The sequence below is a fragment of the Coenobita brevimanus genome, chromosome 107 (genome assembly GCF_032717465.1).
Source record: "Coenobita brevimanus isolate Jiangsu-jjx chromosome 107, ASM3271746v2, whole genome shotgun sequence".
Taxonomy (NCBI): domain Eukaryota; kingdom Metazoa; phylum Arthropoda; class Malacostraca; order Decapoda; family Coenobitidae; genus Coenobita; species Coenobita brevimanus.
Window position 1 is genome coordinate 23,636,099 of NC_137060.1, and position 15,000 is coordinate 23,651,098.

Sequence of the window (15,000 nt, forward strand, 5' to 3'; positions counted from 1 at the left end):
AATGTAATGTTAATAGCATTACGCTATATCTATATTGACCTGATTTTTGTTACGCTGTAGCTTGTGAATCGGAAACCTCTCGATACAATGACGTCTGTTTTGTTATTATTATTATTATAGTTGTTATTCTTATTTTTATTATTACTATTATTATTAAAAGTAGCAGTATCATTATTGCAATTATTACTCCCCCTCCCCCTCCTCCTCCTCCTCCTCCTCCTCCTCCTCCTCCTACTACTACTACTACTACTACTACTACTACTACTACTACTACTACTACTACTACTACTACTACTACTACTACTGCTACAGCCTTCATTACTCCTTCACTACTATGGTTTTCTTCCTAAGTGCACAATATTTTTCTATTAGGTAAGATCAACGTAAAATTAGGGCGTAGGATTTTCAGGGTTAACTGCACAGGTGTGGGAGGGGACAGATGTGGGTTGCCAAGTGAGTGAGAGAGAGAGAGAGAGAGAGAGAGAGAGAGAGAGAGAGAGAGAGAGAGAGAGAGAGAGAGAGGAAGGGGGGGTAGAAAGAAGGAAAAATTATGATTGAGAAGAACCAGAGGAAGAGGAGAGAAAGGAGGTATGGAGGGATGAGGGAGACAGGGGAGAGGAGAAGAGGGCGGTTCAAGATGATGGGTTAGGTTACAGACTTGCTGTTGATGGGGAGGGGGAGGTGAAGGGAAGGGGAGGGAGGAGAGAGGGGAAAGGGTAAGGGGAGATGAAGGGAAGGGTAGGGGGAGGGGAGGGGAGGAAGGAAGGCAATAACTGTCCTACTATTTTTCCCCTCTACTCGCTCTTTTCGGATTTTCCATCCACCTGCTAGTATTGCTGTCCTTTGTCCCTCCTCCTCCCCTTACCTCTTCTTCCCTCCACTCCTCTATCCTCCCTTCCTCTCTATCCTCCCCTCCCGTACACTTCTGTCCTCCACTCCTCTATCCTCCCCTCCGTTCCACGCCTCTGTTCTCCTCTCCCCTCCCATCCACTCCTCTGCTGTATCCTCCCCTCCCATCCACTCCTCTGTCCTCCCCTCCCATCCACTCCTCTGTCCTCCACTCCCATCCACTCCTCTATCCTCCTCCCCTCCACTCTTCTATACTCCCTTCCCCTCCACTCCTATCCTCCTCTCCACTTCCCTATCCTCCCCTTCCCTCCGCTCCTCTATCCTCCCCTCCCCTGCTCTTCTCTCCTCCCCTGCCCTGCTCTTCTCTCCTCCCCTCCACTCCTCCCTTTCCCTCCCCTCCCCTCCCTTTATTTGCATATGTATTTACGTAATTTTTTTCGGAGACATATACCCCTAATAGAAATAGGTATGAGAGAGAGAGAGAGAGAGAGAGAGAGAGGCTGGGAAGGAAAAGTTTTGATGATAAGAATACGAACAAATGAGAACAGGAGAGAGAGGGAAGGGAGCAAGAAAATTGGAGGAGGAGAGAGGGAAGTGGGAAGAAAAGTATAGGAGGAGCGAGAGGGAAGTAGGAAGAAAAGTGGAGGAGGAGAGAGGGAAGTGGGAGGAATAGTGGAGGAGGAGAGAGTGGGAAGAAAAGTGGAGGAGAGAAGAAAATAGGAAGATAAGTGGAGAAGGAGAGAGAGAGAGAGAGGGGGGGGGGAAGATTGTCAATAATAGCCATAGAGGCGCCGCTGAACGCTTTATGATATGGATTTCCTGCCTTGCCGCCTGTCTGTCTGTGTATGTTTGTTTTCCATTTTTGTTTGTGTATGTTTTTTTTGTTTATTTTCTTTGTTTACGTCTCTCTCCCTTGTGTCTTCCTTCTTCCTAATCCTTCCCTCCCTCCCTTTCTTCTTCCCCTTCTCTCACCTTCCCTTCCCTTTCCATTCATTCCCCATTCCCTTCATTTTTCCCTTCCCCTTCCCACCATATCCCATCCCATCCACTCTTTCCTCGCTTCCTTTTGATCCCATCCTATCCCGTCTCTTCCTTTCCCCTTCGCTTCCCCCCTCCCTCCCTCTCATCTTATTTTCCAAGGATCATCTACCCCCCTTCCTCCCTTCCCCTCCCCTCCCCTCCCCTTGCCAGTCAACTAGTCTTTTCCAACTATCTGCACCCCCCTCCTGTGTGTGTGTGTGTGTGTGTGTGTGTGTGTGTGTGTGTGTGTGTGTGTAAACCCCTCATTACAAAAGCTTTCCTAAAACCACGCCTTCCCTTCTTAACCCCCCTCCCTCCCCTCTTCCCTCCATCTTCCCTGTTCCCTCCCCGTCTTCCCTTTTTCCTTCTTCCCTCCCTCTCTCTTCCCCCTTTCTCTTCCCTCCTCCCCTTTCCCTCCCTCTCACCTTCTTCGTTCATTCCACTTATTTCCGACCCATCTTCTGTATTTCTTTTATCCCCCCCCCCTGTCTCTCTCTCTCTCTCTCTCTTCCTCCGGCTTTATTTTTTCCTCTTGAGTCATCCATTCTCAACTTTTTCGTTCTTATCGCTGTTGTTTTTTCTTTTCTTAGTTTTTCGTTCTTGAGCTTTTTCGCACCATGGAAGTCCTCCTGTCTTTATGGATTTTTTTTTTGTATTTTTTCATTTCTTTTTCGTCTTTTTTTTTTCCTCTTTACTCTTGTTCCTTTTTTCCGTTCCTCACTTTCCTCCAGTTTCATTTAATTTTTTCCTCCCTTCCCTCTCCTCTTGTTCCTCTTCTTTTTCTCTCCATCCCCTTCTTTTCCTTCCCTCACATTTCTCTCCCTCTTCCTCCTTCCCTTTCCCCTCCATCCCTCACATATCTCTCTCTCTCTTTCCTTTTCCTCCTTCCATTTTCTCTTCTTCCCCTTCATTCCCACCCCTATTCTCTCCACCTCGTTTCATATTCCTCCTACACATTTATCTCTCTCTTCGTTCCCTCTTTACCTTGCAGTTCCTTTTCCCCCCTCTTCACCCTCCCCTTCCCTTTCCCTCTTCCCTCTCCCTCCCCTTCCTCCCTCCGCGCACATCCTGTCCCTTTGTAAATTAATTCGTAGAAATATCTCTCCCCTTTCCTCTCCTCTCTCTTACCTCCCTTTTCCTTCCTTCCATTCCCCTCCCTTTCTCTCACCCTCCTTACCTTTCCTCCCTGCCCTTCCCCTCCTCTCCGTACTTTTATCATTCCCTCCTCTTCCCCTCAGTCTTCCCGCTTCCCTTCCTTTTCCCCTCTTCCATTTCCCTTCCCTCTTCCCTCGTTTTCCTGCCCTTCCCTTTCCCACCCCTTCTATATGCCCTCCTGCCTTCTTTCCCTGGCTGATTATATTCGTGTTTTTTTTCTTTTTCTTTTCCTCCCTCCCTCCGACCATGTCTCTCTGTGTTCATCCTGTTTCTATTTTTCCCTGCCTCCCTTTCCTTCCCTCCCTCCCTCCCTTCCTGACCTTCCTTCTTTGTCACTTGATTGTCTCTGTGTTCTTTCCCTTTCTCTTTGTTTCATTCTTTTGTCTTTTTCCTTCCTTCTCTTCTTCCTGCATTTACGTCTGTTTTTGTTTTCGTGTCTGTCTTTCCTTCCTCGTTTATTGTTTTCACCTACTTTCGGTATTTCCTTTCTCTTTTTCTGTATTCGTCCTTCTCCCCGCCCCATTCCTCCATCCTTCCCACTTTCCTTTCCTCCTCCCTTCCCTCTCTTCATCCACTCCACCTTTTTCTCTTTAATCTCCCTTCATCCCCTCCCCCCTTCACTCTTTCTCCTTCGTTTCGTCTTTCCAGTCTTTTCCATTCCGCGGTTTCCCGTCCTACCCTCCTTCACTCCCTTCCTCTCCCCCTGCCCTCTCAGTCTTCCTGTCCTCCTTCTCTCCCACCCATCAGTCACCTCTAAATACTCCTCAGTTTTCCTCCCTCTTGTAATCTTTCCTTCTTTACCAACATGTCATTCTCTCTCTCTCTCTCTCTCTCTCTCTCTCTCTCTCTCTCTCTATCTATCTATCTATCTATCTATGTATCTATCTCTCCTTGGCCTTTCTCCTTCATCCTGTCTCCTCGTCCTTCCATCATCGTCGTTGTTCCTCCTCCCTCCTCCTTCACCCACCCTCTCTCTCCCTTTCCTTCTCACTTTTCTCTCCTTGTCTCAAAAGATGGATGACGCCTCAAACAAGAGGTGATCGGTAAACAGAGAGAGAGGGAGAGAGAGAGGAATCCCAGGTTGAGGTACGGAACAACAGTAAAGAGGAACAACAGTAGTAGTAGTAGTAGTAATGATAATAATAATAATAATAATAATAAATCTTTCGTGTGCCATCAGCCAGTTAACGAAAAATGTTAATAGTTTATAAGAAGGAGATGGAGTGCCAGTATGAGAGGCGTAGTCTGTGTTAACGCAATTACTAATCTCATTATCTCCAACCCTCACTTCCTCCCCCCCCCCCTCTCTCTCTCTCTCTCTCTCTCTCTCTCTCTCTCTCTCTCTCTCTCCCCCCCCCTGCCACACTCACTCGGTTGTTATTGCTCTACCCAGGCCATTATTTTTGCCGAAGGAGATTATTTCTGTCTCCAGCGATTATCTCTCTCTCTCTCTCTCTCTCTCTCTCTCTCTCTCTCTCTCTCTCTCTCTCTCTCTCTCTCTCTCTCTCTCTCTCTCTCACACACACACACACACACACACACACACACACAGAAAGATGATGGTAATAATGACAATGATGTTGACATGAGGTTGAGAATGTTGATAATGATGTTGTTGCTGACTGCTTATAATAGTAGTAGCAGCAGCAGTAGTAGTAGTAGTAGTGGTTGTGGTGGTGGTAGTAGTGATAAAAATAATTGGTGCTAGTAATTATAATAACTATAATAAAAATTCTCTTCTTCCCCGGTGCTCCCCGCCCTGTCTTCATTATCTCTTCAAGTTTGTCTTCCTTTTAACCTCTTGTGTGCGGTGGCGGCGGATGAAACGCACACATTTACGGCAGACACACGTACATACACGGACACGCACATGGGCTTGGTATACACGCTTACATGCTCTCTCTCTCTCTCTCTCTCTCTCTCTCTCTCTCTCAGTGCTCTAAAACATATAGCATCTCCAAATACGATATCTTACACACACACACACACACACACACACACACACACACACACACACACACACACACACACACACACACACACACATCGAGCAAACACAGGTCACTCAGACCTCGGTAACCTGACCCCTCCGCTGATGTCCCATTGGTGTTGTGTTTTTGTGGGGACACTTTGGACGTTGTAGCGGGGTTCAAGGAGAGAGAGAGAGAGGAACGTAAGATAATGATGGGAAAGGAGGTGAAGACCGAGGATGAAATGAGAGAAGTGGTGCAGTTAGCCATTTGGTACACTTACACACGTTTGTCTTCGTCTACGTAATTTGTCTTCATCTGCGTCCCTGGCCTGTGTTCGCCCAACCTCGCCTACATCTGTTTACGTCGTACTCCAAATATCTGTCTTCCATCAGCACTCACTGCCCACCTACACAACCCCCACCCACCAACGCCCTCCTACACCCACCTGAACCTGCCTTACTTCACTCACACCCACTTACATCCTGCCACGCCCATCATCATCCACTCATATTTTGGTACACCCACACACGTCCACCTACATGCACCACATCCACCTACATTCACTAGCACCTTTCTGCATCCACTTACACACCCACACACACATCCTCCTACTCCCACCACATCCACCTACATTCACTAACACCCTCCTGCACCATTCTACACCCACTCACACTCACCTACACCCTTTTTCAGCCAGCCACACCCACGCAAGCATCGTGTTTGTAGTGGTCTACCTGACGGGGAGTTGAGAAGTGGCCTGGGATGCACAGCAGGGTAAACGCGGGGAAAAATTAAAAAAAAAAAACTCCCTTGGTCTACCCTGACTGCATTTTCTTTGGGAGGTTTACAGTGTTTATTAGTTTTGTGTGCTTTGTGTGTGTGTGTGTGTGTGTGTGTGTGTGTGTGTGTGTGTGTGTGTGTGTGTGTGTGTGTGTGTGTGCTCGAGAGGATGGATAAGGTTGCAGACGTGGGCCAATACAGACAGTTTAGAGTCGTTTCCCTTCGTTCGTCCTGGCCTCGATCCGTTTTCTGTGGGTGTATTTGTTTTGTTCAGACTATGGCTTTAGGTGTATTTTTATAGCCTTTTTCTGTTGTTTGTTTATTTTTATCGGTGTGTGAGAGAGAGAAAGGGAGAGAGAGCAGGAGGGAGGGAGGGAGAGTTTAGACCCAGGTAAACGTGGGGAATTTAAATCAGTCCCCGCCTTCTTTATACTGGTCTCGCTCCGTTTTCTGACACACACACACACACACACACACACACACACACACACACACACACACACACACACACACACACACACACACACACACACACACACACACACACTCATCACATAACCACATACACACCCCTAGACACCACGCACATACCCCCACACACCAACTTGCACCCACTGGCATCGCATTTACACCTTCCCACACCCACCTACACCCCCACACTCCCTCACACACCTACACCCACCTGTTCGCACCACACCCACTTACGCTGCCTCGCTTACCTATTCATGCTAATTTACCTGAAAGGGGAAAAATGTTAATGTGAAAAACCACGCTTAGTTTTGTGTGTGTGTGTGTGTGTTTTTTTCTCACTCTCCATTTTTGAGGGAAGCTTGGAAGGGAAAAAAGAAAAAAGTGGAATCAGGGAAAAAGATGGGATGGGGAAGGAAGAGAGAGAAAAATGGAGAAGGGATGGGTGGAGGGAGGAAGAGAGAAAAGGGGGAGGAAAGGAATGGGTTAGGGTGATGGGGTGGGGAAGGAAGATAGGTAGGGGAAAAAGGGAGAAGGGAAGAATGGTAGGGGGAAGACAGGACGGAAAGGAGGAGGACGGCAACAGGCTAGGGCAGGGAATGTAGAGCCGCGGGAATGTGTGTGGAGTGGAAGAAGAATAAAGGGAAGGAAGAAGGATGGAGGAAGGAAAGAGGAAAGGAGAAGACTTAATGTGGGAAGAATGAATCGAAGGGAGTGGAAAGTATAAGAAAGAAGGAACGGAGGGAAGGAAGTAATAAAGGAGTGTAAGATAAAAAAGTAAAATAAAGAAAGGGACAAAAAGCGACAAAGTAAATAATTGAAATAAGAAATAAACTAAGGAAGAGTGAAGGTAAAGGAGGGAAGAGAAATGCAAGAAAAAGGAGGTGAATTGTAATATAAAGAAAACAGGAAGAAAAGGGATAGAAAGCGAAGGAGACAAACATGAAAACAAGAACTGAACGAATAAGCGTGAGAATGCGTTTGTCAGGGTCGGTAATGATGCCGTGTCTGGCTAATGACCGTAATTAGGGCTTAATTCATAAACGATACTGTTATTAACCCCGCGCCGACCTGTGCCAAGACGCTGTGTAATTGCCCTGCTTGTTTTGTGTTTGTCTTACTGCCTTCCGTCTGTTTGGTCTGTCTTTTTTTTGGTTATTTTTTTGTATTTTCTGCGTATATCGGGAAGGATTTCAATTTTTCCCTCTTGTCTCATATCTTTGCGTTTATTTTCTTTTTCACCCCTCAGTTTAGATGGACATTATATAAGATCTTTTTTTTATAATACCTTTCATATATATTTACACTACTTTGTGTGTGTGTGTATGTGTGTGTGTGTGTGTGTGATTTATACCATGTGTGCGCCCGTCTGTCGATTGATTGTGTGAGGGTTTATGTCGAATTGTGTGTAGGTAGGTACGTGTATGTTACTGTTGACTTTGATGGCACACACACACACACACACACACACACACACACACACACACACACACACACACACACACACACACACACACACAAAAAAAAGAAAATCTCCACCAAACATATTATATACCCCAGAGAGACTCCTTTAATCTCCAACATATTACTATTCACAAACTCAAATTAGGGTTCATCGCCGTCTGTGATAACCAAAGGAATGATTATATATATTTTTATTTATAACCCACAGTCAATAAATGTGGAAATTGGAATATATTTTGTGTAGATACGTAGTGTTAAAATGTACAGTTAAGTATATTATGATAAAAGTAACTACATAAATACTACCTTACTACTAATACTTCTGCTAATAGAACAGTTTCCACTACTACTTCTACTACTACTACTGCTACTACAGTTTCCGCCACCACCACCACCACTATTACTATTACTACAATTACCAGCACCACCACTCCTCCTCCTCCTCCTCCTCCTACTACTACTACTACTACTTCTACTACTACTACTACTACTACTACTTCTACTACTACTACTATTTCTACTACTACTAACCAAGTGACTGGAAAACATAGTGACATCAAAATTATCGTGTAAGACTAAACGTATATGTAGAGTCACACAAACTTCACTATGCACATGGCCTTAAAAAAAAGTTAGTTTTAATGTTAACTATCTATTAAATTAGAGTGATTTAATTCGTGTACAAATTAACTGGCCGTGAAAATCCAGGTTTAATTAAGCTGTAGTTTCTCTCTCTCTATTAGTGTGTGTGTGTGTGTGTGTGTGTGTATTTAAAACATTCCCCGCTTTCCCAGCGTAGGTGTAGTAGCTTACCTGATCTCCCTGGATATATACAGGTGTATATACCCACCTGTTTCACCTACCCACTTATCATTCTCCCAATATTTCTCTCTCTCTTTCTCTGCTTTCACCCATACCTCCATTCTTCCCTTCATTTAGCCTTTTCATCCCTTCTCCTCTCTCATTTCAATCATATCCCTGCTCGTATTTCTTGCAGTTATTTCATTCTCCTTTGTTCCTTTCTTGTGCTGCAGATTCCCTCTTCTCATATTTCCCTTTGTGTCTCCAGCACAAAGTTGTATCATACTCCTACTGTATTTATAAACATTTGTCTGTCTTTGTTTATATATTTGTATGTTTGTATATGTCTGTGCATCTGTGTTTGTGTTCTGTTGATGTTCCTGTGTCTGTGTTAATGATAGTAATTGTATTGCTGTCTACCGTATTTGCCTCTCCACCTAATCTGTTCATTTATGTATGTGTCGTTCAGTTTATTTATGTCTGTCTCATTTATCTCTACACCTAATCTCTTAATCTGACTCAATTATTCGCTAATCTTTATGTGTCTGCCTTATTTTACCATCTACATCTCTTCATCTGCATCTACTTTCGTCCCCTTGTATATCTGTCATTCTACCTTATTTAGCGTCTCCAATCAATCAGCTCTTCATTCATTATTTTGTCTATCTGCTTATTTGTCTCTCTACCTGTCTGTCACTAACCATTTTATAATGTAAGGAAAGGTCGGCCACTATCCAGAGCATCCCTGTGGTATTTCCGGGTTTGTTAATGATTCAGGAACATATCTCAACCTCTCCTCCATTCTGTCCTTCCTCTCCCTACTCCTTTACTCCTTTCCCTTCTCCCTTCACTCTCCCTCCCTTCCTTCCCCCTCTTTACTCTGTCTCCTTTTCTCTCCCCTCCTTTCTCCATTATCCCCCTCCCGTCTCCCCTCACCCTGTCTCTTCCCTTCCCCTCCCCTCTTCTCCTTTCTCTTCTCTTCCCTCCATCTCCTTGCTTCCTTTATACCACCCATTCCCCACCCTTGCTTTCCGTCCTCTTCTTCTCCTTCCTCTATTCTCCCTCTCCTCCCTTTTCCCTCCCTACCGTCTGAGAGAGAGAGAGAGAGAGAGAGAGAGAGAGAGAGAGAGAGAGAGAGAGAGAGAGAGAGAATCACTGAACGAGTAACCTATCGGAAATGTAAGTTAGGAATCATTGAACGAGTCACCTGTGAGGAATGCAAGTAGGTGAGAGAGAAGACGGTATTTTATTCAACTCAGCGGGCGTAGGGGCAAAAGAACGATAATATTTGTGCCTTTAACCCTTCCACGGTGGGTGCAAGTCTAGTAGTGTGTGTTCTATACTTCTTTGACACTAACTTGGCCCAAATTGTCGTCCTTTCGCAGCTTAATTCCCGTAGCACAGTGGCAGGAAAAGACAAGGCTACGGCTCTGCATCCTTTCCATAGCACTTCTTCGTGACTGGCACCATATTCTAGCATTACTCGAGTTTTACATCTCAGCATTTTAGGTGGGAATGGCAATTTTAAGCCAAGTTGAAGTGAACAGGTTATAGAGTTAATAGTGGTACCCTTAACCCTCTCATGACCGGTACAAATCTAGTGTTCTGTACCTCTAAAAACAGACGATTTTATTCAGCCGAGTGGGTCATAGGAGCTGAGAGTGTTAATACCCTGCCATTCAACCCGTCCTCCACTTCACAACCCGCCTAATCACTTGAACCTCATTATCTCCAGTTCATATATTGGCCACTCGCGGCAATTTGGCGCCGATTTAATTATCTGGGACTGTGAGAGAGAGAAAGAGAGAGAGAGAGAGACAGAGAGCAGAGATTCGTGCATGTAGGTATATTTGTTTCTTATGGAGGGAATCTGTATGTGTGTATAATGTGTGTGTGTGTGTGTGTGTGTGTGTGTGTGTGTGTGAGCGAGAGAGAGAGAGAGAGAGAGAGAGGCGTGTGTGTGTAGGTGTGCAAGGGTTCATGTATGTATGTGAGAGAGGGAGAGTTGATTTGTATGTGTAAGTGAATTTGCATATGTGTAGGGAGAGTGGATTTGTGTGTGCTTTTGTGTGTTTGAGGGGGAGAAAGAGAGAGGTTTGTGTGGTAACGTGTGTGTATGTGGGTTGGTAGGGAGAGGATGATGTGTGTGTGTGTGTGTGTGTGTGTGTGTGTGTGTGTGTGTGTGTGTGTGTGTGTGTGTGTGTGTGTGTGTGTGTGTGTTGCGTCACGGTTGCATACTGACCTTAACAGCCAGAAGGTCAAATGTTACATCAGCGTTTTTGTGTCAGTTATATTTAGGTCAAGTTATTTTTTTTCTTGTTTGTCCGTCCATGTCTTTTTTTATTTATTGGACGTTGTGTTTGTGCGTGTGTGTGTGTGTGTGTGTGTGTGTGAGAGAGAGAGAGAGAGAGAGAGAGAGAGAGAGAGCAGAAGTTAATGAAGGCTACACTTTAACCCACACACTTGGATTTTTGTAAAGCTGAGTAAAATCTCCCTGGGATATGAAGAATAGATTATAGGCTGACTGAATAGAGAAGAGGTCATGGTCGTGAATAGGTTGACCGGCCTTGTCCCTGGATAACCGGATTGAGGCCAGGCGGGGTTAATTGCATGACCTGGAAGCCTGGGGTCGTGTGGGGTGGGGGGGGGAGGTTGGAGGGATGAGAGGAGGTTGGAGAGGTGAGGGGAAGTTGGAGCATTGAAAGGAAGTTGGAGGGGTGAAAGGAAGTTGGAGGGATGAGGGGGAGGTTGGAGAGGTAAGAGGAGGTTGGGGGGTGAATGGAAGTTGGAGGGATGAGAGGAAGTTTGAGGGGGAGGTAGGAGGGGTGAGAGGAGTAGGAGGGAGTTCAAAGGAAAGGAGACAGCAACAGACCCAATGGTGCTTTCTAGGTTGTGTGTTACGAAGATTGACTGTGCTATCTATTTCTATGAGCGAAAGAAGGAGGAGTTGATTGTAGGAAAGGGAGATAAGGTGTGGGAGAGGTGGTGAGGGGTTTGTATGAGGTTAGGGGTTAATATAATGTGTGGGGGGCCTGGGGTTGCGCGTGGGGTGAGGTTGGAGGAGGTGAGACGAGGTGGTGAGTGAGGGGTGTGGGGTTGCGTGAGGGGGAGAACGCGGTGGTGGGTATGTTTGTATGAAAGGTATGAGAGCATGAATGAGAGAGAGAGAAGGTGTATAAGTTTTAAGAATGTGTGAGTGTATGTATTTGAGAGAAGAATTATGTGACAGCGTGTACATGTGTCTGTATTCTTGTGTACTATACATGTGCGTGTGAAGGTAGTTTTTGTATGTGCACCCTCTCAGCCGTGTGTGTGTGTGTAAGAGAGAGAGGGAGAGAGGTACTTGGTATTCATGTGCGTATGTATGTATAACCAAACCAGACATACGGCGCACATAAACAGACACAGGATCTTTTCTTGACAGTATACAAACGAAGTATCATGTTTCCCAGTCTTCCGCCTCATGCATAACGTCTCTCTCTCTCTCTCTCTCTCTCTCTCTCTCTCTCTCTCTCTCTCTCAAAACTTCATTTCTCGCCCTCCCTCCTCTTCACTCTTATGTTTCTTCCTTCTTCCTTCATCACATACTTTTATCATTTATTTTCTCCTTCGCGTAATTTTTCACCTCCCCTCTGCTTTCTTACGTCTTTTATCATTCCCTTCTTTACGTTCCCAAGGACTTATTTTTTCCCTTCCTTTTTCTTTCCTTCTCCATTCTCCTGTTTGTCTTTCACCTTCTTTCGTTTTCAAAATTTAGTTTTTCTTTGTTCTGTGTCTTTCTTATTTTTGTCTCATATTTATCTCCTTTCTTTATTTCCCTTTCCTCCTCCCCTTTCTTATCTCACCTTTTCCCAGATCCTCTTCGCCTCTTGCGCTTTCCTTATTCCCTACCCCTAACTCCCCCCTCTCCCCCTCCCTCTCTTTCCGTCTCTTCATGTCATTCCTCCCTCTCTCCCTTCCCTTTCTTCCCCCCATCTCCCCTTCCTCCTCTCACCCATCCATCTTCCTCAGCCTATTTCTGCACGCTTCCCTTTCATCCTGTCGCTCCTTCGCCCTGTAGTTCTCTCCCTTTCCACTTCCTCCCCCTCCCTCTCTCTTTCTCAGCCGTGTTTCTCCTGTCCCTCTCCCTCTCATTTTTGCTTTCTGTTTTTGTTGTCTGTCTGTCTCTTCACTCCTCCTCCTTCATCCCCTCTCCACCTTCTCCACTTCCTACCTCCCCCCCCTCTCTCTCTCATATTCGTGTCTCTTTCCCCATTTCTTCTGTCTCTCTGTTTCTTCTCTCCACTCCTCCTCCTCCTCCTCCTCCTCCTCCTCACCTGCGTAGATTATGCCTCTCTCACAGGTGGCAAATTACACAGGTGCGTCCAGCGTTTGTGGCATCCAGATTATTGTGGGAGTGGAGGCTGTTTCTCTCTCTCTCTCTCTCTCTCTCTCTCTCATGAATGGACGTGATTATTTGCAAGGATAATGGTTAGAGAAATAAGAACTTTTGTATAGATAGATAAATGGATAGATTGATAGATTCGTCCCGTTACTGATAAATAATAAGTGCTTTTTACGCATATTAAATTATTGTAACCAAGAGACAGCTCAGCCTTCCATTCTGATAACATTTTCTATCGTTCCTATGAAATTTCCTAAAGTTTTCCATTTCTTCAAAGTACACATTTCATCTAATAAAATGCTGGATATTTGTCTGTGGGTCTGGGGGGTGTGGAGAGAGCTGTGTGCCGTTGATCTCTTTCAGACATTCAATTGGTTTAGTGTGAATCAATTTTTTTTACTCGTGTTTTTTCCCGGAAGTTTGGTCCATATCATACCACCCATTTCCCCCTCACCACCCGCTGGCCAGCACTCCCTCCACCCACACAGCCATCCATCTACCGACACTACCTAATCTACCTCGAAGTACAGACATCAAGTAGCCCCCTGCAGGCACTTTATGGGTGGGGTTGCGTGTGGGAAGGAATGAGGGAAGGAATGGAGAGGCAGAAGGCATGAAGGAAGGGAGAGAAGGGGAAGGGAAGGTGAGAGAGGGAGGACAGAGAGAGGCAGAAGGCATGAAGGAAGGGAAAGAAGGGGAAGGGAAGATGTGAGAGGGATGACAGAGAGGGAAGTGAGAATGAAGAAATGAAGGGACGTGGAAGGATAAGAAGGGGGAAGTGAGAGAGGGGGTGTGAATAGGTAGATGAGGGGAGTGTGAAAGAGAGAGAGGGGGGGGATAGATGAACCGTTGAGTTAAAAGGAAGATCCGGGTTAATTAGTGAAGATTAATGGTTGTGCTGGAGTAGATTAAAAGTGGTAGATGTGGAAGAGTGTGTGGATGTGGAAGACCTCGGTGTGAAAGTGTGTGAGTGTGCAATCCTATCAGAGAATATTGTGTACGAAATAGTGGAAGATTGAGTGGATGAGGAGGAATTAATGGAAGAATATGATATTGTTGAAGAGTGATGGGTCTACGAATATAAAGGGATGTGAATGGATATAAAAATGTGGAAGGGTGTGGAGTAGAGGAATGTGGAAGACTGGTGTAGATGTGGAAGAATTAGTGGAAGAGAGTGGAAAAACATGAGTTGAAGAGTGGGTGTATGAATATAAAACAATGTGGATGGATGTAGGAATGTGGAAGGGTGTGGAGGAGTGTAGAGTTGAGGAATGTGGAAGAGTGATGTGGATGTGTGTGTGTGGAATGTGGAAGGGTGTGGAGTTGAGGAATGTGGAGGAGTGTAGAGTTGAGGAATGTGGAAGAGTGATGTGGATGTGTGTGTGTGTGTGTGTGTGTGTGTGTGTGTGTGTGTGTGTGTGTGTGTGTGTGTGTGTGTGTGTGTGTGTGAGGGAGGGGGAGTAGGTCGATGAAAGGTGGATATAAAAGGAAGATCCAGCGTAATTAATGAAGATTGATGGTTGTACAGGAGTGAATGAAAAGAGGTACACGTGATGGGAAGACGTGGATGTAGAAAGATGAATAAAAGTGTGGTAGTGAAGGAAAATGAATGGAGAGACGAAAGAGTGTGATCTAAGAATGTTGAAAAATGGATGTGGGATTGTAAAATGAGTAGGGATGTGGAAGGAAGAGAATGTGTCAAAGAAGAAAGGTGTAAGTGAGTATGCTGTGTGTGTGTGTGTGTGTGTGTGTGTGTGTGTGTGTGTGTGTGTGTGTGTGTGTGTGTGTGTGTGTGTGTGTGTGTGTTAGCTTGTCCACACTACGCACACATTAAAAAAAAAGACCAGAAGCATTTTTTTTATTTCGCTTTTTATTACCTTTGGGAGGAGAACAATCTAGTCATTTAGCGAATTTGGACGTCGCCAATTGCATAATGATATACAGGCGCAGACAAAAGTACCTCGCAAAAATTTGTGTGACATTCAGGATTGCCAATTGTTGCCAATATGGAGAGGGAGAGACGGGGGGTAAGGAAAGGTGTGTGTGTGTGTGTGTGTGTGTGTGTGTGTGTGTGTGTGAGAGAGAGAGAGAAGAGAGAGAGGTGGG

At 45.3% G+C, this 15,000-nt stretch overlaps 1 protein-coding gene across 1 annotated transcript in view; it reads left to right on the forward strand.

Annotated features, from left to right (window-relative positions):
- Window positions 1-15,000, forward strand: part of LOC145416730 (inter-alpha-trypsin inhibitor heavy chain H2-like) — a 283,775-nt gene that overhangs the window by 67,276 nt on the left and 201,499 nt on the right. The gene's annotated exons all lie outside the window — the stretch shown is intronic.